At 42.7% G+C, this 24,321-nt stretch overlaps 1 protein-coding gene across 1 annotated transcript in view; it reads right to left on the bottom strand.

Annotated features, from left to right (window-relative positions):
* Nucleotides 1-24,321, bottom strand: part of LOC135550009 (voltage-dependent calcium channel gamma-6 subunit-like) — a 51,501-nt gene that overhangs the window by 15,960 nt on the left and 11,220 nt on the right. The gene's annotated exons all lie outside the window — the stretch shown is intronic.

Genomic DNA, 24,321 nt, shown 5'->3' with positions numbered 1-24,321 from the left:
GAACGATTACTCATCAACCTCCTTGTCTCTCTCTCTCTCAATTTTTCTATCACTCACTTAGTGACACACAGACCCTTTCTCTGTTGATTTACTCTATCAACAATTATTTGTCACGCTATTCTCGCTCTCACTCATATTTCCCTATCTCAATTTTCTCTAAACAAATTTCCTCTCCCATTTCACCTGACAACATTATCGTTGTGAAGACAGTGTGAAAGAGAAATTACCGTTACTGGAGTTATACCTAGTACTGATGTGCACTCAGTATAATGTTTCAACAGCAGCCTATCAAAAGTAATGGAAATCAAATCAAATGTATTTATAAAGCCCTTTTCACATCAGCAGATGTTACAAAGTGCTTATACAGAAACCCAGCCTAAAACCCCAAACAGCAATCAATGCAGATGTAGAAGCACAGAGGCTAGGAAAACACCCCTAGAAAGGAACCTAGGAAGAAACCTAGAGAGGAGCCAGGCCATGAGGGGTGGCCAGTCCTCTTCTGGCTGTGCCAGGTGGAGATTATAAGAGCACATGGACATTAAGGCCAGATCGTTCTTCAAGATGTTCAAATGTTCATAGATGACCAGCAGGGTAAAATAATAATCATGGTGGATGTATAGGGTGCAACAGGTCAGGAGTAAATGTCAGTTGGCTTTTCATAGCTGAGAATTCAGAGGTCTAGACAGCAGGTGCGGTAGAGAGGGAGAAAGGGGGGGAGTTAAAACTCTAGCAGCAGCACGACAAGGTATCACGTCTGGTGAACAGGAGAAAAGAGAAGACACTGGATCAGTAGCATGACCAAGTGGACTGGGGACAGCCAGGAGCATACTTAAGTTCACACAGGACACCAGATAAGACAGGAGAATTTCACCAGATAGGAAAGAGTAATGCTAGCCCCCTGCACATTGACTATTGTAGCATAGATACTGGAGGATGAGACGGGAGGGAGGGATCGGGGGACACTGTGGCCCTGTCCAAGGATACCCCCGAACAGGGCCAACCAGGCAGGATATAACCTCAACCACTTTGCCAAAGCACAGCCTCCACACCACTACAGGAATATTAGCAGACCACCAACTTACTGCCCTGAGACAAGGCTGAGTATAGCCCACGGATATCTCCTCCACCTCATAAGCCAGAGGGGGCGCAAAACAGGAGAGTAGAGCATTGCAGCAGTCTAATCTAGAAGTGACCAAAGCATGGATTGGCATTTCTGCATACTTTTTGGACAAAACATTTCAGATTTTTGCAATGTTAAAACTTCTGTGGGATAGGGGGCGGTATTTTCACGTCCGGATGAAAAGTGTGCCCAAAGTAAACTGCCTGTCACTCAGGCCCAGAAGCTAGGATATGCATGTACTTTGGTAGATTTAGATAGAAAACACTCTAAAGTTTCTAAAACGGTTAAAATTATGTCAGTGAGTATAGCAGAACTGATATGGCAGGCAAAACCCCGAGGACAAACCACCCCCACCGCCCCAAAAAATTAGCCTTACCACTGTTTTCAATGGCTAGTACTCCAATTATAAGCCCAAGTCCTCCCAAATTCCAGTTCCTAGGGCTTCCACTAGATGTCAACAGTCTTTAGAAAGAGTTTCAGGCTGGTTTTTGTAAAAACGAGCCAGAAATTGTAGTTTTTCTAGGTGGCTCCCATTTTGGCTGTAGTGTTTCCAAGCGCGTGGAGGAAAGCTTGTTCTTTCTTATTTATCTCCGGTAAAGACAATAACGATTCTCCGTCTTAAATTTTATTGTTTATTTGCGTATTAGGATACCTAAGGTTTGACTATAAATGTTGTTTGACTTGATTTTTTATGGATATAACGAAGGACATTATCGAACAAAAGGACCATTTGTAATGTAACTGGGACCTTTTGGAGTGCCAACAGAAGAAGATCTTTAAAGTTAAGGCATAAGGTAAAGCATATATTATATCGCTATTTCTGACTTTCGTGTCGCAACTCTCTGGTTGAAAATAATTTGTTATGCAGCGAAATCCAGATTTCTGGACATGGGAGGAAATCTTAGACGGTAAAGGACCCTGGGCACAGCCAGGAGAATATCGCCGACCCAAAGAAGAGCTGGAGGCGGCAAGGGGGAGAGGCGCTGGTATGAGGAGGCAGCACGGCGGTGTGTATGGAAGCCCGAGAGTCAACCCCAAAAATATCTTGGGGGGGCACACAGGGAGTATGGCGAAGCCAGGTAGGAGACCTGCGCCAACTTCCTGTGCTTACCTGGGGGCTAGAGAGACCGGGCAGGTACCGTGTTATGCTGTGGAGCGCACGGTGTCTCCAGTGCGGGTGCATAGCCCGGTGCGGTACATACCAGCTCCTCGTATCAGCCGGGCTAGAGTGGGCATCGAGCCAAGTGTCATGAAGCCGGCTCTACGCATCTGGTCTCCAGTGCGTCTCCTTGGGCCGGCTTACATGGCACCAGCCTTGCGCACAGTGTCCCCGGTTTGACTGCATAGCCCAGTGCGTGCTATTCCACCTCGCCGCACTGGCAGGGCGACCGGGAGCATTCAACCAGGTAAGGTTGGGCAGGCTCGGTGCTCAAGAGCTCCAGTGCATCTGCACGGTCCGGTCTATCCAGTACCACCTCCACGCACCAACCCTCCAGTGGTAGCTCCCCGCACCAGGCTTCCTGTGCGTGTCCTCGGCCCAGTACCACCAGTGCCAGCACCACGCACCAGGCCTACAGTTCGCTTCGCCTGTCCAGCGCTGCCAGAGCCTTCCTCCTCTCCAGCGCTGCCGGAGTCTCCCGCCTGTCCAGCGCTGCCAGAGCCTTCCTCCTCTCCAGTGCTGTCGGAGTCTCCCACCTGTCCAGTGCTGCCGGAACCTTCCTCCTGTTCAGCGCTGCCAGAGTCTCCCGTCTGTCATGAGCCGCCAGAGTCTCCCGTCTGTCATGAGCCACCAGAGTCTCCCGTCTGTCAGAGTCGCCAGTCAGCATGGAGCCGCCAGAGTCGCCAGTCAGCATGGTACCGTCACGCCCTGGCCTTAGTATTTTGTGTTTTCTTTATTATTTTGGTCAGGCCATGGTGTGACATGGGTATTTATGTGGTGTGTTTTGTCTAGGGTTTTTTTGTAGGTTATGGGATTGTGGTTTAGTGAAGTAGTCTAGGTAAGTCTATGGTTGCCTAGAGTGGTTCTCAATCAGAGGCAGGTGTTTATCGTTGTCTCTGATTGGGAACCATATTTAGGCAGCCATATTCTTTGAGTGTTTCGTGGGTGATTGTTCCTGTCTCTGTGTTTGTTGCACCAGATAGGGCTGTTTCGGGTTTTCACGGTTCTTGTTTTTGTATATTGTTCATTTATCATCTTCATTAAAGATGTATAAAGATAACCACGCTGAATTTTGGTCCTCCTCTCCTTCGACGGAAAGAAATAGTAACACACGAGGAATCGTACGTACACAAATGTAAGCAAGGTTTGAAATGATTATGTTTTAGTCAAACACATCTGTTTGGACTTCTTGCGGTCAATTAGTATTCGACAAATTATTTGTAATCATGTTCCTCCAGAAAAAGTTGATGATCCCTGGTCTACGCAGAATAGTTATTGCCTGGTTCAGATCTTATCTATCAGATATATATTATATTTTTTTCTCAGAACTTGGGGGGACAAATGTAACCACCCGCGGTCCACCAGTTGACGAACCCTGTGGCAGACCCATTAGGGTTTCCAAACTCTCCAAAAGAATGTGGTTGTCGATGGTGTCAAAAGCCACACTAAGTTCTAGGAGCAGGAGAACAGATGCAGAGCCTTGGTCTAATTTACCACCTTCACGAGTGCAGTCTCAGTTCAATGACTGGTCTAAAACCAGACTGTACTGTTTCGTATACATTATTTGTCTTCGGGAAGGCAGTGAGTTGCTGTGCAACAGCTTTTTCTAAATTGTTTTAGAGGAATGGGAGATTCAACATACTCTAGGCTGATAGTTTTTTACATTTTCGGGGTCAAGGTTTGGGTTTTTCAGGAGAGGCTTTATTTCTACCACTTTTAGTGAGTTTGGCGCACATCTGGAGGATAGGGAGCCGTTTATTATGTTCAACAAACTAGGGCCAAGCACAGGAAGTAGCTCTTTCATTAGTTTAGTTTAGAGTTCGTACAGACAATAGCACGACAAATTCAAGGATTTAAGTACTTTTTCAAGCACTAATATTTATTTTCAAGGACCATCAATTTGATAATAGTTGCTCTTATGCAATTGTTTCTAGTTGCCACCAGATGGCGGCATATCGCCACAACCTCCTATATTTTTTTTACTATCTAGCTAGCTAATGGCATTTATAATCCACTTCTTCAATCAGATTGTTAACTAACTAGCAAATATATTAAAGCTGCCTGATAAAGCTAGCCAGTTTATAGTAAAACTAGGATGAATGTCTGAGGCTAGCTAACGCAATAGCGGCTGTCAATGCAATGGCTGGTCTGGAGTTCATCTGAAATGTACCGTTATACACTATATGACAAAAAGTACATGGACACCTGTTCGTCGATCATCTCATTCCAAAATCATGGGCATTAGTATGGAGTGGGTCCCCCTTTTGCTGCTATAACAGCCTCCACTCTTCTTGGAAGGCTTTCCACTAGATGTTGGAGCATTGTTGAAGGGACTTGCTTCCATTCAGAAACAAGAACATTACTGATGTGGGTGATTAGGCCTGGCTCACAGTCTGCATTCCAATTAATCCCAAAGGTGTACGATGGGGTTGAGGTCAGGGCTCTGTGCAGGCCAGTCAGGTTCTTCCATACCGATTTCGACAAACCATTTCTGTATGGACCTCACTTTGTGCACGGGGCATTGTCATGCTGAAACAGGAAAGGGCCTTCCCCAAACTGTTGCCACAAAGTTGGAAGCACAGAACTGTAGAGTTAAGATTTCCCTCCACTGCAACTAAGGGACCTAGCCTGAACCATGAAAAACAGCCCCGGACCATTATTCCTCCTCCAACAAACTTTACAGTTGGCACTGTGCATTGGGGCAGGTAGAGTTCTCCTGGCATCCGCCAAACCCAGATTTGTCCGTCAGACTGCCAGATGGGGAAGCGTGATTCATCACTCCAGAGAACACATTTCCACTGCTCAAGAGTCTAATGACGACAACATTTACACCACTCCAGCCGACACTTGGCATTGCATATGGTGATCTTAGGCTTGTGTGCGGCTGCTCGGCCATGGAAACCCATTTCATGAAGCTCCCAACAGTTCTTGTGCTGATTTTGCTTCCATAGGTAGGTTGGAACTCAACAGTGTGTTGCATCTAAGGACACACAATTTTAACTCGCAATGTGCTTTAGCAAGCTTGTGTGGCCTACCAATTTGGGGCTGCTCCTAGACGTTTCCACTTCACAATAACAGCACTTACAGTTGACCGGGGCAGCTCTAGCAGGGGAGGAATTTAACGAACTGGAAAGGTGGCATCCAATGACGGTGCAATGTTGAAAGTCACTAAGCTCCCCAGTAAGGTCATTATACTGCCAATGTTTGTCCATGGAGATTGCATGGCTGTGTGCTCAATGTTAAACACCTGTCAGCAACGGGTGTGGGTGAAATAGCCGAATCCACTAATTGCAACTTGGCTATCCTTACCAAAAGGCGATAGTTCTCTTGTATATTAAAAGTACAGAGACTGCAATGAGAAGGCATAATGTTACTTAGCATTTTTTGGGGCCGGAGGAGGTCCTGCAGATCTATGTCCAGATAAAGCGTCCGGGGTAAAAATGTTCAATTTAAAAAAGTAGTGTGAGGACAAAACTAAGACCTTGGTAAACATATATACAACGTTTGATTAAATAGTCATTAGGAGTTTATAAGTTTGGCAGGTAGCCAAGTAGCAACAAAGAGAACAGCAGTACGGAGACAATTCAGAAGTGCATTGCGTCATCAGTCACGTGAAAAAGGGAATGTCCGTCCAACCATTGCAGGAGACACAAAATGGCCGTCCAGCCACTCAATAAAGTATTTTATTTCCCCAAAGGATCATTTAGCTGGCCAGGTGTTCAACCACACCTCCCTAATTGGATTTCACAACAGGAACGGACATCAATTGAATGCCCGACAGCCTCAAGACACGACAGGACACCTCACCGGACTGAATGGCTCCAGCCATTCTACACTGAAGCTAAATTAAGATGACCCTGGATGGCCCCATCACATGTGGGAACCTGTCACTCAGCAGATTGGCTTGTTGGTGTGAAAGAGGATATGATACAACTGGCTGAGACACATGTCCCTAATTCACCCTGCGGCCAAATGTATTCATAGTGCGATTGCTTGGCACTGCTGGTAGACTTGGCTGAACGTTTCTGGTGTCATCTTTTTTTACTTTATGTAAATAGAGTGAAATGCACACTGCTCTAGTCCTGGCTATTAGAAACACTTACAGCGCCTTCAGAAAGTATTCACACCCCTTGACCTTTTCCACATTTTGTTGTGTTACAGCCTGAATTTTAAATTGATTACACTTAGATTTGGTTGTCCCTGGCCTACACACAATACTCCATAATATCAAAGAGGAATTCTGTTTTTAGACATTTTTACAAATGAATTAAAACAGAAGAGCTGAAATGTCTTGAGTCAAAAAGTGTTCAACCCCTTTATTATGGCAAGCCTAAGTAAGTTTAGGAATAAAAATGTGCTTAACAAGTCACATGATAAGTTGCATGGACTCATTGTGTGCAAAAACAGTGTACACGTATTTTGAATGAGTACCTCATCGCTGTACACCAAACATACAGATCATTTTAAGGTCCCTCAGTCGAACAGTGAATTTCAAACACAAATTCGACCACAAAGACCAGGGAGGTTTTCCAATGCCTAGCAAAGAAGGGCACCTATTGGTAGATGGGTAAGAAAAAAAAGACATTGAATATCTCCATATACAGTATATAGTGTATGTAAATGAGATATTTATGCATTTAATGTTCAATGTTCAAAAATGTCTAAAAACATGTTTCCACTTTGTCATCTTTGTGTGAGAAAAAAAAATATGTCATCCATTTTGAATTCAGGCTGTAACAATAAATGTGGAATCAGTCAAGGGGTATGAATACTTTCTGGCGGCACTGTATGTAGCCTCGTAGCTGGCGACAGTAGGTAGAGGATGAGTCATATAGACAGAGAGGTAGAACCGCGCTTCCTCTCAACTGGTGCCCCCAGAGAAATAATCAGATGGCAGCATACTGTAATACTTATGATCAGAGGTTGCCACTAATGTTCAGACAAAGTGATGTTCACTTTTCCATGCTCTCCCCAATCTTTGGCCAGTGCACTTAAAGCTGCGGCATTACATAACAGAAGTCTGGCAATAGAACATTCTTTTTTCAAACCGGCAATGTTTGCAGGCAATTCCATGTGAGAATTAAAATGATCTACAATTTATTTTACTTGAGCCTTTTTCAATTTGAATGAATAAAGTTTTTCAAATTTAATTTAAATGATTCAGTCTTTGATTCCGTTAAAAGGGAAAACTGAACTATCCAATAACCTGTCTATATGGTACAACTTCCTGTGGTAAATAAAGGAATGTGTTTGGGGGAAGTTGAAACGTCAGTCATCATTAGTATGCCTTGGTCCCAGGCAATAATTAATTCCGGCCACAACATTGAAGATATTGGTGTGGTGCTCCAAAAAGATCCCAAAGCTGTTAGGTCTATTGTGGTACCATAACAACAATAATTAGGGTCAGGCTAGAAGGAAAGGCTTATGTTTATCACTATCGAGCCACAAATAGTGAAGAGCCCAGATCAGGGTTATGAAATGTGCTTAGTTGTGATCTTATAGGTTGGATGGGACTGTGTGACTGTTGCTAATGCCAAGGATTTTACCCTCCTCCATCAATGGGGCTTTTGTCATTCCTGTGCAAAATGTGTACTTGGCAAAAGAGTTACAACAATAATACAACAATAATCAATAATCAGTTTTGGCCTCTTACACTGTATATAACTAAATGTAATTCAAACCAGGGTGTCTGTAGTGACGCTTCTAGCACTGAGATGCAGTGCCTTAGACCGCTGCGCCACTCGGGGGCCCAATGTAGCCTCGCTATTGTTATTTTACTGCTGCTCATTTAATTATCTGTTACTTTTATTTATTTCATTTTCTTAAAACTGCATTGTTGGTTAAGGTCTTGTGAGTAAGCATTTCACTTTAAAGTCTAATACACCTGTTGTATTCGGCGCACGTTACAAATCAAATTTGATTTGGCTTGAACGAATGATCTCCACATGTGTGGTTCCCACCGTGAAACATGGAGGAGGAGGTGCCTTCCTGGTGACACTGTCTGTGATTTATTTAGAATTCAAGACACACTTAACCAGCATGGCTACCACAGCATTCTACAGCGATACGCCATCCCATCTGCTTTGCGCTTAGTGGGACAATCATTTGTTTTTCAACAGGACAATGACCCAACACCCCTCCAGGCTGTTTAAGGGCTATTTGACCAAGAAGGAGGGTGATGGAGGGCTGCATCAGATGACCTGGCCTCTACAATCATCCAACCTCAACCCAATTGAGAGAGTTTGGGATGAGTTGGACCACAGAGTGAAGGAAAATCAGCCAATAAGTTCTCAGCATATGGGGAAACTCCTTCAAGACTGTTGGAAAAGCATCCCAGGTGAAGCTGGTTGAGAGAATGCCAAGAGTGTGCAAAGCTGTCATCAATGCAAAGAGTGGCTACTTGGAAGTTACTACATGATTCCATATGTGTTATTTCATCGTTTTGATGTCTTCCCTATTATCCTACAGTGTAAAAAAAAAACTTGAATGAGTAGTTCAAAAAATTGTCTGGTACTGTATAAGCAAAAATGTCAGTCGAAAACGGTGCCAGAACCACGCAGGTCCCTAAAACAGAGGACTTTACATCTATTAAATTGCAACTATTTGCGGAGGTAGACCATTTTTGAGTGTTAAATTTAACACTATTAGAGTTGATGTAACACTTGCATTTTTTCTCACTCTCAACTCCAACTTTACAGTCGACCCCCTGAGTGACCATTGCTTTCAAATTCAGCCATATGGAACAACAATAGCCTTGTGCAACCAGATGCAGTGCTATGAAAATGCCAATTGGGGTTGTGCACTGACCATGCCATTCTTATTGACCTCAGCAGATAAGAGGCCACACTGGCTGGACCGAAGTATCACTGGACAGTCTCTCAGTGAACAGAACTACTTGGCGTTCACAAGGCAAATAGTGTCTAATGTCCATCTCACCTCTCTCTCTCATACTCCCTCCTCACCATCATTGTTCTTCCTCCTGTCCACCCTCCTCCTTACACGCCCTCTCTTTTCCACCCTCCTCGCTTCGTCTAGGAATCTGTTACTCTCTCTCATCCAACATCTTCTGTTCAAACTCTCTGTTCTCTCCGAAACCCTTAAGCAGAATTAGCATTAGAAAATATATTTCTGATTTGGTTAATTTTATCATTATTATGGATAAGTGAAAAGACACTTTCACCTTTTTTTATCAAGGTATTTACAAAAAATCGATAAAAAGTACATTTTTCTTTAATGTGACAACCTATGCTTATGCAGTATTTGCCATATCAATATAATGTGAAGTCTACTGTATGTTCAGTATCATATAACCACCTTGCATTTTTTTGTTTTATTTCCCCAATGGTCTTTGCTTTATATACAGTGTCTTCAGAAGGTATTCATACCCCATCCACATTTTGCTGTGTTACAGCCTGAATTCAAAATGTGTTAAATAGTTTTTGTTCTCTCACCCATCTACACACAATGCCTCATAATTCCAACATCTTTTTAGACATTTATGCAAATTTATTGACAATGACATACAGAAATATCTAATTTACAAAGTATTACACCCCTTTGCTATGACACTCTAAATTGAGCTCATGTGCATCCAATTTCCTTTGATCATCCTTGAGACGTCCCTACAACTTGATTGGAGTCCACCTGTGACCAATTAAATTATTTGGAAATGATTTAGAAAGAAACACACCTGTCTATATAAGGTCCCACAGTTGACAGTGTACAGTATGTCAGAGCAGAACCTATACCATGAATTCCAAGGAACTGGCTGTAGATCTCAAAAATATAATTGTGATGAGGCATATACAGTATCTGAGGAAGGGTATAGAACAATTTCAATAGCAGAGTGGTCATCGTCATTGGGAAATTGAAAAAATATGGTACTACCTAGACTCTGCCGAGAGCTGGTCGTCTGACCAAACTGAGCAACCGGGCAAGAAGAACCTTGGTCAGGGAGGTGACCAAGAACCCAATGACCACTCTGACAGAACTACATAGTTCCTTCACTGAGATGGGAGAAATCAAATCAAAGTTTTTGTCATGTGCGCTGAATACAACAGGTGTAGACCTTACAGTGAAAGGCTTACTTACAGGCTCTAACCAATAATGCAAAAAAGGTATTAGATGAACAATAGGTAAGTAAAGAAATAAAACATCAGTTAAAAGACAAGCTATGTACAGTAGCGAGGCTATAAAAGTAGCGAGAATACATAGACACTGGTTAGTCAGGCTGATTGAGGTAGCATGTACATGTAGGTATGGTTAAAATGGCTATGCATATGATGAACAGAGAGTAGCAGTAGCGTAAAAGAAGGGTTGGTGTAAAAGAAGGGTTGGCAGATAGCCCGGTTAGCCAATGTGCGGGAGCACTGGTTGGTCGGCCCAATTGAGGAAGTATGTACATGAATGTATAGTTAAAGTGACTATGCATATATGATAAAAAAAGAGAGTAGCAGCAGCGTAAAAAGAGAGGTTGGGGGGGTACACAATGCAAATAGTCCGGGTAGCCATTTGATTACCTGTTCAGGAGTCTTATGGCTTGGGGGTAAAAACTGTTGAGAAGCATTTTTGTCCTAGACTCGGCACTCCGGCACCGCTTGCCATGCAGTAGTAGAGAGAACAGTCTATGACTGGGGTGGCTGGGGTCTTTGACAATTTTTAGGACCTTCTTCTGACACCGCCTGGTGTAGCGGTCCTGGGTGGCAGGCAGCTTAGCCCCAGTGATATACTAGGCCGTACGCACTACCCTCTGTAGTGCCTTGCGGTCAGAGGCTGAGCAATTGCCGTACCAGGCAGTGATGCAACCAGTGCTCTCGATGTTGCAGCTGTAGAACCTTTTGAGGATCTCAGGACCCATGACAAATCTTTTTAGTTCCCTGAGAGGGAATAGGCTTTGTCGTGCCCTCTACATGACTGTCTCGGTGTGTTTGGGCCATTCTAGTTTGTTGTTGATGTGGACACCAAGGAACTTGAAGCTCTCAACCTGCTCCACAACAGCCCCGTCGATGAGAATGTGGGTGTGTTCGGTCCTCCTTTTCCTGAGGTCCACAATCATCTCCTTAGTCTTGGTTACATTGAGGGATAGGTTGTTATTCTAGCACCACCCGGCCAGGTATCTGACCTGCTCCCTATAGCCTGTCTCATCGTTGTCAGTGATCAGGCCTACCACTGTTGTGTCATCTGCAAACTTAATGATGGTGTTGCAGTCGTGCCTGGCCATGCAGTCGTGGGTGAACAGGGAGTACAGGAGGGGACTGAGCATGCACCCCTGGGGAGCTCCAGTGTTGAGGATCAGCGTGGCAGATATGTTGCTACCTACCCTCACCAGCCAGGGACGGCCCGTCAGGAAGTCCAGGATCCAGTTGCAGAGGGAGGTGTTTCGTTCCAGGGTCCTTAGCTTAGTGATGAGCTTTGAGGCTACTATGGTGTTGAACGCTGAGCTGTAGTCAATGAGTAGCATTCTCACATAAGTGTTCCTTTTGTCCAGGTGGGAAAGGGCAGCGTGGAGTGCAATAGAGATTGCATCATCTGTGGATCTGTTTGGGCGGTATGCAAATTGGAGTGGGTCTAGGGTTTCTGTGATAATGGTGTTGATGTGAGCCATGACCAGGTTTTCAAAGCACTTCATGGCTACAGACGTGAGTGCTACGGGTCAGTAGTCATTTCAGCAGGTTACCTTAGTGTTCTTGGGCACAGGGACTATGGTGGTCTGCTTGAAACATGTTGGTATTACAGACTCAGTCAGGGACAGGTTGAAAATGTCAGTGAAGACACTTGCCAGTTGGTCAGCGCATGCTCGGAGTACACGTCCTGATAATTCGTCTGGCCCTGCAGCCTTGTGAATGTTGACCTGTTTAAAGGTGTTACTCACATCGGCTACAGAGAGAGTGATCACACAGTCATCCGGAACAGCTGCCCCTTTGTACTCTCATGCATGCTTCAGTGTTGCTTGCCTCGAAGCGAGCATAGAAGTGATTTAGCTCATCCGGTAGGCTCGTGTCACTGGGCATCTCACGGCTGTTCTTCCCTTTGTATTGTGTAATAGTCCTGCCACATCCGACAAGTTTCTGGTGTAGAGCTGGTGTAGTACGATTCAATCTTAGTCCTGTATAGACGCTTTGCCTGTTTGATGGTTAATATGAGGGCATAGCGGGATTTCTTATAAGTGTCTGGGTTAGAATCCCGCTCCTTAAAGGGGCAGCTCTACTCTTTAGCTCAGTGCAGATGTTGCTTGTAATCCATGGCTTTTGGTTGGGGTATGTACGTACGGTCACTGTGGGGACGACGTCATCAATGCACTTATTGATGAAGCCCGTGACTGATGTGGCGTACTCCTCTTTTCGATCATAAGCGGCAATGGCAGAAACATTATGTACAAAATAAGTTACAAATAACGTGATAAAACACACACAATAGCACAATTTGTTGAGAACCAATCCTGAGAAAAAGGCACATGACGGCACACCTGCAGTTTGCAAAAATGCACATGAAAGACTCTGAGCACATAAGGCAAAAGATTATTTGGTCAGACGAGACAAAAATCGTACTCTTTGGCCTGATTGCAAGGCGCCGTGTCTGGAGAAAACCAGGCACAACTCATCACCCACCTATCACCATCCCTACCGTGAAGCACGGTGGTGGCAGCATCATGGTGTGTTGGTAAATCTGTTATGGATGTATTGTAATGTTTTTAAAATTGTATAACTGCCTTAATTTGCCCGACCACAGGAAGAGCAGCTACCTCGTACCGGACAATGATTTTTTCTACAACGAGTCGGGCGCAAAGGACTTACTTCAGATACCCGAGAAGGCCCTCATCCCCGTCATTCGCGTGAGAAAGAGACATCGGGTACATCGGTCTTGTAAGGATCCGATGGTGAGTGGGTAATCTGCCATCGGCTTCCAGTGGTAGTTTTTTATTCAACGAGAGACTGGACGGACGGAAGGGTGGAGGAGGCCTCAGGCACGCGCATCGACGAGATGTCGCACCCGACGGGGTAAGAAGAAACGACTATCAGAGGCAGAGGAGACCGTTCACACGGTCCCAGAACCCACGGGACTGAGTGTTTTTAATTTACCAAGCAAGATATTGAGCCCTGCCCATGTCTCTTTGCTTAATAAAGGGTTATCTTTTGTGCCTACAACTCAGTGCAACGATTTTGATGTTAAGGTAGACATGTTTAAGTTTTTTAGAAACATCTGTTTAAGGGAATACTTTAGCTCCCCTAATTCTGACACTTCTATTGAACCAGTAGGTTGCTCTCCTGCACATACTCCGACTCCTTTTAGAAGCAAGAGTTATTTTATACCTCCAGCCAATCGCAATCACTCTATCGAGACATATTGCAGACTTGTGGAAAATGATGTTGGACTTCTCCTTAAGAATAAACAGGGATCCAAATCTTTCCATAATTTACCCAAGAATGAAAAACAAGCTTTGCTTGATTTACAATCTGATACGTCAGTCCTTATTCGTCCCGCTGATAAGGATGGGTCGGTTGTACTCATGGACAGGACAGCTTATGTACATGAGTGTCATAGACAGCTGCTTGACAACACCTTTTACAAGAAACTCAGAGGTGATCCCACTTCCCAATTTCAGAATACTATCTTTACTGTCCTAGATGGGTATTTAAGTTCTGGTCAGATAACCAAAAAGAACATGTTTTTTCAGGCCCTACACCCAAACAAGGGCACCTAAAATTGCCACTTTCTATACTTTGCCAAAATTACACAAGAATGTTACACAACCTCCAGGACAGCGCCCTATTGTAGCGGGCATTGATGCAGTAACGGCCCCTTTATCTACTTTTGTTGACTTTTTTATTAGACCACTCGCAGAACAACTCCTCTCCTTTGTAAAGGACACCAGCAGTATGATCTCTATCATTGAATCTCTTGATCCTCTCCCTGAGAATACCTTGTTCGTTACTTTTGATGTTGAGTCATTATACACTAATATTCCACACGAGGGCGATTTTCTTCTGCAACGTGACCCTAATGAACTACCTTCCAGTGCATGCATTGTAACATTGGCTGAAATAGTACTCACGCATAACTACTTCATGTTTCTAAATGATTTCTTTATTCAGACGAAAGGTACTGCTATGGGATCCCCTATGGCTCCTAACTATGCTAATTTGTATGTGGGTTACATGGAGAAACAGTCTATTTTCAATCCTCTCAAAAATGTTTTCTTGCCTCACATCATTATTTGGAAATGGTATATTGATGATATTTTTGTTCTATGGAGGGGTGATGCAAAACAGCTCCAGGCGTTTCATGCTTTTCTTAACTCCTGTTCTGAGCATCTGAGATTTACTATGCAATCTGATACACGTCAAATCAGTTTTCTTGATCTTCTGATCTTGTGTGAAGATAATGTTCTATACACTGATCTTTACAGGAAGCCTACTGATCGTAACAGTTTGTTGAGGGCTGATAGTTGTCACCCACTTCCCTTGAAAAATAGTTTGCCCTACAGCCAATTCTGTCGAATCAAAAGAATTTGCAAAAAACAATCCGATTTCGACAGAAATATGTCTGAGATGCAAAGACAGTTCAAGGAGAGGGGCTACAAGAATGATCAGATTAATATTGCCATTGAGAAAATTCAAAACAAAACGAGACATGACTTTTTTCAAGGTCAGTCTCGCAAAAAGACGCATTCTTGCGTTCTAACTACCCGCTATTCAAAGTGCTCTGAAAAATTAAGGGAATTGTTCACAAACATTGGCACATCCTAAAATCCGATGATCGTCTTGGTAATGTGTTTTCGGACCTTCCCTTGGTCGTATTCTCGCGGGGCAGAAATCTCAGAGACCAATTGGTAAACTCTGATTTACCACCCCAAGATATTCCTGAACAACGTCTATTTGCGCCCCTACTAGATGGAAATTACAAATGTAATGGCTGTGCTCAATGCAATGGCACTTATAAATGTAGATCCTTCAAATACCCACAAACAGGGAAATCGATCCCAATCAAAGGTGTTATTTCGTGCTCCACTACGGCAGTTATTTATCTTATAACTTGTCCTTGTGGTAAAAATAATGTAGGTAAAACAAAGCGCGAATTAAAAGTACGTATCTCAGAGCATCGTAGCACCATTAGGTGTAAAAACTTTACTTATCCAGTTGCGGCCCACTTCTCGGATGCAGGCCACTCGATTTCGTCTCTGCGTTACATTGGCATCGAACATGTCACCCTCCCTAGGAGAGGGGGCGACCTTGATAATTTATTGTTAAAACGAGAGGCTGCCTGGATCTTTAATTTAAAGACCCTTGTGCCCTTCGGTCTCAACGTAGACTTTGATCTGAAGCCATTCTTGTGATTATTGTGACTTTGCCATTGTAATTGTTTGTAAACTTGTGTAGTTAAATTAATCTATGATCGTATGCTATCCATTTGTTGTTTGTATGCTGTTCTTTGTATGACATTTTAATATTTGATTATTAACCAATGATATTAGGCCACTCTTGGCCATGATTACAGACGCCTGTGTCTTTTGACACTATATAAACGAGTCATGCCGCAGTGTTTGTGATTATACCCTGATGAAGACAGCTTGGCTGTCGAAACGTTGGTATTACATTTTTGCATCTGAGCTCCTAGAGTGTGTGGCTCTCTTTTATTTTCAGGTAATCTGCCTCTACCATCAGTCAGTCCTATTAGCCAACGTACAATCATTGGATAACAAAATAGAGGAACTACGATCACGAATATCCTACCAACGGGACAATAAAAACGGTAATATCTTATGTTTCACCGAGTCGTGGCTGAACAATGACATGGATAAAATACAGCTGGCAAGATTTATGCTAGATTGGCAAAATAGTACAGCTAACTCCAGTAGGAGAAGGGGTGGCAGCCTGTGTATATTTGTAAACAACAGCTGGTGCACAAAATGTAATATTATGGAAGTTTCAAGGTTTTGCTCGCCTGAGGTTGAGTATACCATGATAAGCTGTAGACCACACTATTTACCAAGAGATTTTTCATCTATATTTTTCGTAGCTATCTATTTACCACCACAAACCGATGCTGGCACTAAGTCCGCACTCAATGAGCTGTATAAGGGCATAAGCAACAAGGAAAACGCTCATCCAGAGGCTGCGCTTCTAGTGGCCGGAGACTTTAATGCAGGGAAATTTAGATCCGTTTTACCTCATTTCTACCAGCATGTTAAATGTGCAACCAGAGGGAAAAAAAACTCTAGACCATCTTTACTCCACACACAGAGACGCGTACAAAGCTCTCCCTCACCCTCCATTTGGCAAATCTGACCATCATTTTATCCTCCTGATTTCTGCTTACAAGGAAAAACTAAAGCAAGAAGCACCAGTGACTCGGTCAATAAAGAAGTGGTCAGATGACGCAGATGCTAAGCTACAGGATTGTTTAAAAAAATCCTTCTCTCCTATTATTCTGACATTTCACTTTCTTAAAATAAACTGGTGATTTTAACTGACCTAAGACAGGGGATTTTTACTAGGAATAAACGTCAGGAATTGTGAAATACTGAGTTTAAATGTATTTGGCTAAGGTGTATGTAAACTTCCGACTTCAACTGTCTGTATTACATATTGTAAATATATGCTCATAAACATCTGTATTATATTCAGACAAATTGAATGCTTGGGTGATCTTGGGCAAAGGTGTGTCCAAAGCTATGTAGGGAAATAAACAGAACCTGAGAAAGGGTACATATGGATGTCTGTAAAAGAAAGCCAAGAAGAATCGAGAAAATGGTTGACCGTGAGAACCTGTAGGAGTGGAGGGATATTTAAACAAAGGGGTGAGAGAGACAGGGAGAGGAAGAGATAGTTAAAATTATCCTCCTAGCGCAAATCCTTTTCAATCTGATCAGTGTTTGGGGATGGACTAACCAGCTTGGGACTGTAGCTTGTGACCAGGTAAGGAAACGTATTCACCCTAAAAAACACTTATTACTCCTTGATGGTTGCACTTTTTTTTGTAAATATACAAATCTAAAAAGGTATTTTTGGATTACCTTCAGGATAATCTGCTTTGCTTTGTCCAAACGGTTGAGAGCCTGGCTATAACTGTCTCTAAAGTTGTAGGGTGCTGTTCTTACTCTCTGGTGAAGTCTTGGATTCAGAAGAAAAAGGTAGTATAAAACAATGTGCTCAAATTTGTAGGTATAGCTTTTATTGATCTCACTCACTGTAGAAGAGTGTTAGTAATTGTCAAGACACTTTACCTGGGACTCTACGAATGCCTATAATATGTCACTTGAAATAGGTAAATGTTTTTCATGTAAATCAATTCTACAATAGACAGATTTTCCATAGGATCAAATGTGATATTTCAACTTTAGTATATGATCTGAAATTGTCACGTCAAACTAAGTCGTACAAATAGATACGTTGCTGCTTATTTAGGAATAAAATAATTCCTTTGGAGTAACCAAATGTATTGCTGCAATTGTGCATGTTTGTTTTCAAGCTGCATTGGGATTTGGATTGTGTATTATTTATTACTATTGGTAATTTTTCCATTTTCAACATGCATGGTAATTTCTGAAATCTTGTTTGTCAACTGCATATTTTCTCAAGTTCATACTGTGGTATTGTGATTATGCTTCAATAGATATAGAATAGAGAAGTCGATTGAAATGTCAAGAAGAACCCTTTTGAAACCCTTTTTTTCTAAAAGTGTAATGCTAAATCACAACATGATGATTAACTAGCGATACTGAATAGAGAATTTGTCCGAAATAGTTGGATAACAAGGTATTTCCAGAGTACATAAACACTTCCACTGTGCCAAGTCGGGTTTGGATAATACTAGTTACAGAGTCAATGGGAACTTAGAGTTTGAAGTCAGACGATCACCTTGGTTGTGTTAACGGCAATATTCACCACTATAGGCATATTTCTCAGTCCAATGACTTCTTTCAGCTGTTCTCTGGAAGGGTTTGTGGCCACATGCTTGTGTCGAGGTCATGACATGACCTTTGACACAGGCCCACCTTTGACAACTTCAAATATTTGCCATCTCTACTTACTTGTGGTGATACAGAACCAATTATTTATTTGTTGCAGATATTTCTTATTGGTCATAAGAATACTGCATTTCACAAGTTATTTCAGAACGAAAGATTGAAAGGAAACACAGTCATTATTTTAGATAATTTCCTGTCCTCTTTGGATTACAATGAAACATTGGCTCTTCTGCAGCTTCAACTAATCTATGGTCAGATGAAGTGTCTGTGTTTTATTCTTAACACACTTGGAGTTTTTGAAGGCATGGTATACAGTTGTACAGGAGACACATGTCCTGCAGGATCCTGATACTGTAGCTGCCCAGCGGTGAATGTCACATTGTGTCATGGTTGAGGTTAAGTCGGGCACAACTTTTAGACCTTTGCTTTAACCCTTGCAGTGAGGTTAACACGGCTCAGCCTATTTATATGAAGTGTTATCAGCAAGCATGTTTAACAAGCCAAAATTAAGGGTCTGTTGATCACATGTTCCTGTTACTAATGTTTAAAAACTCCAGTTAACAAAACACTTGTTGGAAACAGCATGGGTCCCACTTAGACTGTGTTTTAGTAATTACATGGATGGACCAGTCTGTGGTGGTACACTGTAATTGCGCTACACAGTCGGGGGTAGCACAGAGGGGTATGGCACAGTGGTGCCCAGAGAATGAATAAGACCACACTGTACGTGTTAAAGGGAAACTCCACCATTTTTCAACCTCATTTTCATTATCTCCAGCACAATAGAAGTGTCAACATGTGAAAATGGCACATTTCTAAGGTTTGTAGAAAAAAATATAAAGTAAAAAATGACAATCAAAAGTTAAAACATTTCAAAAACAGTGACTTTCAAACACTGAGATATGCGGTGACATGGGGAGCAAGAGAATACCCTCCCTTGGACTGGAAACTTGTTGCAGGTTTTGAAAATCACTGTTTTTAAAAAAACTTTTAATCCTGCCCTGTGATGTCACAGAGAAGCATTTTTAGGGGGACTTTTTAACCACAGATCGTAGAAACGAGCTGTTTCACATATGCAGACACTGGTTTGGTGCTGGAGATTATGGATATGAGGTTGAAAAGTGACAGAATTGTCCTTTCAGTGTTGAGCGCAAAAGATTTTAAGGTTTTATTTCTATTTCTACACAGTTAATGTGCTAAGTATATACCCATGATATAATATATTATATGATACAAACCCATGAAGTGATATATTGTTCAATTTTAAAACTTTAATTTAGATTTAGGTTAAAGGAAATTGTGTACCATTCTTAGCACCTATAGTACACTGAACACTTATTCTATGACATTATTTGTGGAGTGCAAATATTTGCAAATACTCTGTGAGCAGTTATATTCTAGCGTATTCTATATATTGCGTCAAGGTTAACCCTTGTCTCCTCTCTACTCTTTCTAATTGATCACAGGCTTTCATTAGTCTCGTTCAAGCAACAGGGGGAATCACTGTGCCAAGTTTACATGCCAATCAGCCATGTTCAATACGCATGACGTGGGGCATGAGTCAAGCACAGCAGGGCACGAGGAGGAAAAGCTTCTTAAAAGCGACAGGGCATATGGAGACGTCAACCCACGTCTGGCCTGAATTGGCTTGTGGCCTGTAGACTGGCCCAGCTTCTCTGACCCATATAATAACGATGCTTTGACTTTCTGAAGTGAGCAGGCCAGGGCCAATCCTCTGCCCTACCATCAGGTTTTAATCCTGGGAATCCTATTAGTGAGTCAACCTTTAGAGGAGGAAAGTCCCTCCGGGTCAGAAGACTTTGACTTGCCAAGGCTTGGGAAGATTTTTTGTGCGTAGGTAATCACCCAAAACAATAACATTTTGTCATTCCATTGACTTATTAAAGGGATACTTCAGGATTTTGCCAATGAGGCCCTTTATCTTTGATGTAATGTCCTTAAAACAAGTCAAAATGAGGCTCAGTAGTGTGTGTGGCCTCCACGTGCCTGTATGACCTCCCTACAACGCCTGGGTATGCTCCTGATGAGGTGGCGGATGGTCTCCTGAGGGTCCTCCCAGACCTGGACTAAAGCATCCGCCAACTCCTGGACAGTCTGTGGTGCAACGTGGCGTTGGTGGATGGAGCGAGACATTATGTCCCAGATGTGCTCAATTGGATTCAGGTCTGGGGAATGGGCGGGCCAGTCCATAGCATCAATGCCTTCCTCTTGCAGGAACTGCTGACACACTCCAGCCACATGGAGGTCTAGCATTGTCTTGCATTAGGAGGAACCCAGGGCCAACTGCACCAGCATAGGATCTCAAAAGGAGTCTGAGGATCTCATCTCGGTACCTAATGGCAGTCAGGCTACCTCTGGCGAGCACATGGAGGGCTGTACGGCCTCCCAAAGAAATGCCACCCCACACCATGACTGACCCACCGCCAAACCGGTCATGCTGGAGGATGTTGTAGGCAGCAGAACGTTCTCCACGGCGTCTCCAGACTCTCACGTCTGTCACATGTGCTCAGTGTGAACCTGCTTTCATCTGTGAATAGCACAGGGCGCCAGTGGCGAATTTGCCAATCTTGGTGTTCTCTGGCAAATGCCAAACGTCCTGCACGGTGTTGGGCTGTAAGCACAACCCCACCTGTGGACGTCAGGCCCTCATATCACCCTCATGGAGTCTGTTTCTGGCCGTTTGAGCAGACACATGCAAATTTGTGGCCTGCTGGAGGTCATTTTGCAGGGCTCTGGCAGTGCTCCTCCTGATCCTCCTTGCACAAAGGCGGAGGTAGCGGTCCTGCTGCTGGGTTGTTGCCCTCCTACGGCCTCCTCCACGTCTCCTGATGTACTGGCCTGTCTCCAGGTAGGCTGCAATCTGAGACATAAATGGTATCCACGAGCTCATCTGACTCTGGATGAATTGAAAATCTGAGCAATTACCAGAATCTTTCACTCGACTAAGACTTTTCTGTCATTTCAATAGTAAAACATTGTAGCGTGCACAGTAAAATACTGTAAATCTGTTTTACAGCATTAATGCTGTAGGTTGCACTGCATAATGGGTAAATGCTGAACAAAATACTGTTATTAACTGTAATTGGACGCCTCCTGTAAAAAAAATCAAAGCTACTGTATTTCTTTATTGTAATAGCTTATGCCTGCTGTAGATTCAAATGATCACTTTCAGGCGCTAACCTCATGCTGTCTGGTGAGATACATGAATATCAGACTATTTTATTAAATGTATTTTTGAAGCTGCTGTGAAGTGGAAGAAAATGTTCAGCAGCTACTGGGTAGGTATTGTACGTTGACTTATAAATAAGTTATTTTATTGCTAGCCAACGTGGAATTACTGCATGTTTTTTAAGTTAGCTAGCTCAAGTTGACACAAGCCATTTCAGTCTGCTCTAAATTGCTTTGTAAATATCTTGCTGTGCGACCTAGAAAATAAATTACCCAGATAGTAATTGTTGTGATGATGGGCTTCGCTGTACCGCAGCTTCTGAGTGCCATAGAGAATAAACTGAGTGCAGATTCTGGACCATTATGTTTTCAACATTACTACAAAGAAAATGGCTTATTTATAGCAATTAAAAAGATATGACCCATATTACTGGCGGAATGTTTTTTTTTCACGGCTTGACATGCAGCATTTAACACAAACCACGTAGAGGGCCGTTAAACTACTCACGAGCCTCAGCCGCGAAAGCCAATGAGAATGACCAGTGCACCGGTGTTGTGTCGAGGTGCCTGCCAACCTAAGGTGCTTCCACTGGGCAGCTCTATCACAGTGTCGCCGGCGGTAGCTAGTAACGTGGCCAATTAAAAAATATATATTTTAGATTTCAAGTAGGATAGCAGCCTACACAAGAAATAACGAATATTGGTAGCCATCTAGATGTTACCGTGATACAGTCTACTCTAGGGGGAAGAGCATGAATGACAACAACACCTCGACCATGTCCTCCTTAGCTGTCATAACCGCGTGACACGTCCGTGTCCGTACAACCTCTCAACAACATTGTTCCATAATGTTACAGTATTAGCTAAACCTGTTCACTTTACCAGTAGTATACAAACATTAAGTGGCACAGAAATAAAGGAAAATGTTTTGAGTCTGGTAAAATCACCTGTGGTGTTGTGTAGGCTATAGCAATGTTTTATTAGTTAGCTAGGGTTTGAGGTAGGTGTATCTAGCTGTCTTATTTGTATTTGTTCAATATTTCAATTGATTTCATAAACTAAATTGTATATATGGCTGTACGGGTTGGAATCAACCCAAGATGATGAATCCTGAAGATGTGTCAAATCCTACCTTGCCCCATTCTTCCAAGAGCTCACTGAGTTTGAATGAAGTACAGTACACACACACACACCAGTGGAGGCTGCTGAGGGGAGGACGGCTCATAACAATGGCTGGAACAGAGTTAGTGGAATGGCATCAAACACATGGAGACCATGTATTTGGTGTATTTGATACCATTCCACTGATTCGGCTCCAGCCATGAGCATGTCATCTCCAATTAATGTGCCACCAACCTCCTGTGACACATACACACACGACACTGGCTTGATATGTCCCGTGTCACCTATCTTTTTACCCACAGAGTAACAGCTCTGGTGCTCTCTGCCTCTCATTCTATTCTTAATTTTTCTATGCATGTCCTAGGGATTGTTACGGATCCCCATGAGGAACACCTGATGCGGGGCTGACTTCTCTCTCCTATCTGCTCTCCAGTCCAAACTGTTCCGTTGTGTGTTTCAGCGCCTCTAAACCCCCTTACCCTGACTAGTTGCTCTGATGACCATGGATCTAGGATTGTACCCAATCTCCATCTTGGGTACAATTATCTCCATCTTCCTCTCTCTCTTTGTCTCACTCTCACCCCCACACAATATAGTTTTTAAATTAGTGGTGTAATGATGATCGTATTTGGTTACATATGTGTTAACAATTCTTACTTCTATTGTCAATTCTGTTGATTTGTTAATGTTTTTACCAATTTGAATAAATTTATTTTTCTTACATTTAGATTTTAGGGAGAATTTTACTACATTTACAGCATTATACAGGCACCAAACTTAATACTGTAATTTTGCTTTACAGCAGAGATGTATGTTACAATACTATTTTCCTTACTGCTGTAAATTTACAGTAAGGAAAATAGTTAAACACATTATTTGTCTAATACACTGTAGATAGAAATATAGCTTGCTGATATAAAGAATTGCCAACTTGACATTGACATTTATATTGTATCTATTAATCTCATCAAAATATAGGACTGGAGATTATATTTTAAGAAGTAGGCCTATCGGTAGGCGTGGTGACTTGATGATAGCCATGGGGATGGGTAAGAGCCTTATAAGAAAGTGTCCTTGTGCTCTCTGTTACCTTCTCCTGGTTTTGCCTCACTTTCTGTCTGACCTCCTATTCAGCAAGTGCTGGATTAATTGAGGCCTTATACCTACTCTTAGAATGTTTGCTGAAGTCATTTAGGTGGTTTGATGGAATACAATCTCTGATTAGGAATAACATATAAACGCTAACAATGCTAACTTTGTGTAATAGGTCAGTAAAAGCCATTCCCCAGATAAACATGTGCATAAACAACCTACTATATCCCTGGTCAAGAGCAGTTCTTTCCATTACTGTACATTGTACAGAGCTACGGTGCTACTGTATCCTAGTCTGTACACACCACCTCAATCACACTGGCATTATTTGCGGCTCTTTCAATATAGATTCTTTGGTGACAGCACCTTGTCTCGCACAACTGTTCCCCTGTGGTTCCACTATGAATAACCTCCTAGCCCTGCATAGTAAACTGCCTGCCTGCCCACATTAAAATGAAAACCATCATTCATTTAACTGCATCCTGATGACTGCCTTGTAATCTGATTATACTGCCCAGGGGGGTTCTCAGTTGATGCAGTTGGCATCATTCACTGAAGGCCATTGCTGGCTCATTGAAAACCAATAGCGGTGACTGATTGACTAAATAATTGTAGCTTCATTGTTTATGACCCTAGCTCCATTACTCCCCACCGCTGCTCTGCTCGAGTTCT

This window comes from Oncorhynchus masou, chromosome 12, assembly GCF_036934945.1.
Source record: "Oncorhynchus masou masou isolate Uvic2021 chromosome 12, UVic_Omas_1.1, whole genome shotgun sequence".
Classification (NCBI taxonomy): domain Eukaryota; kingdom Metazoa; phylum Chordata; class Actinopteri; order Salmoniformes; family Salmonidae; genus Oncorhynchus; species Oncorhynchus masou.
The sequence above is the reverse complement of the archived record's forward strand: the minus strand, read 5'-3'. Positions and strand labels throughout refer to the sequence as shown.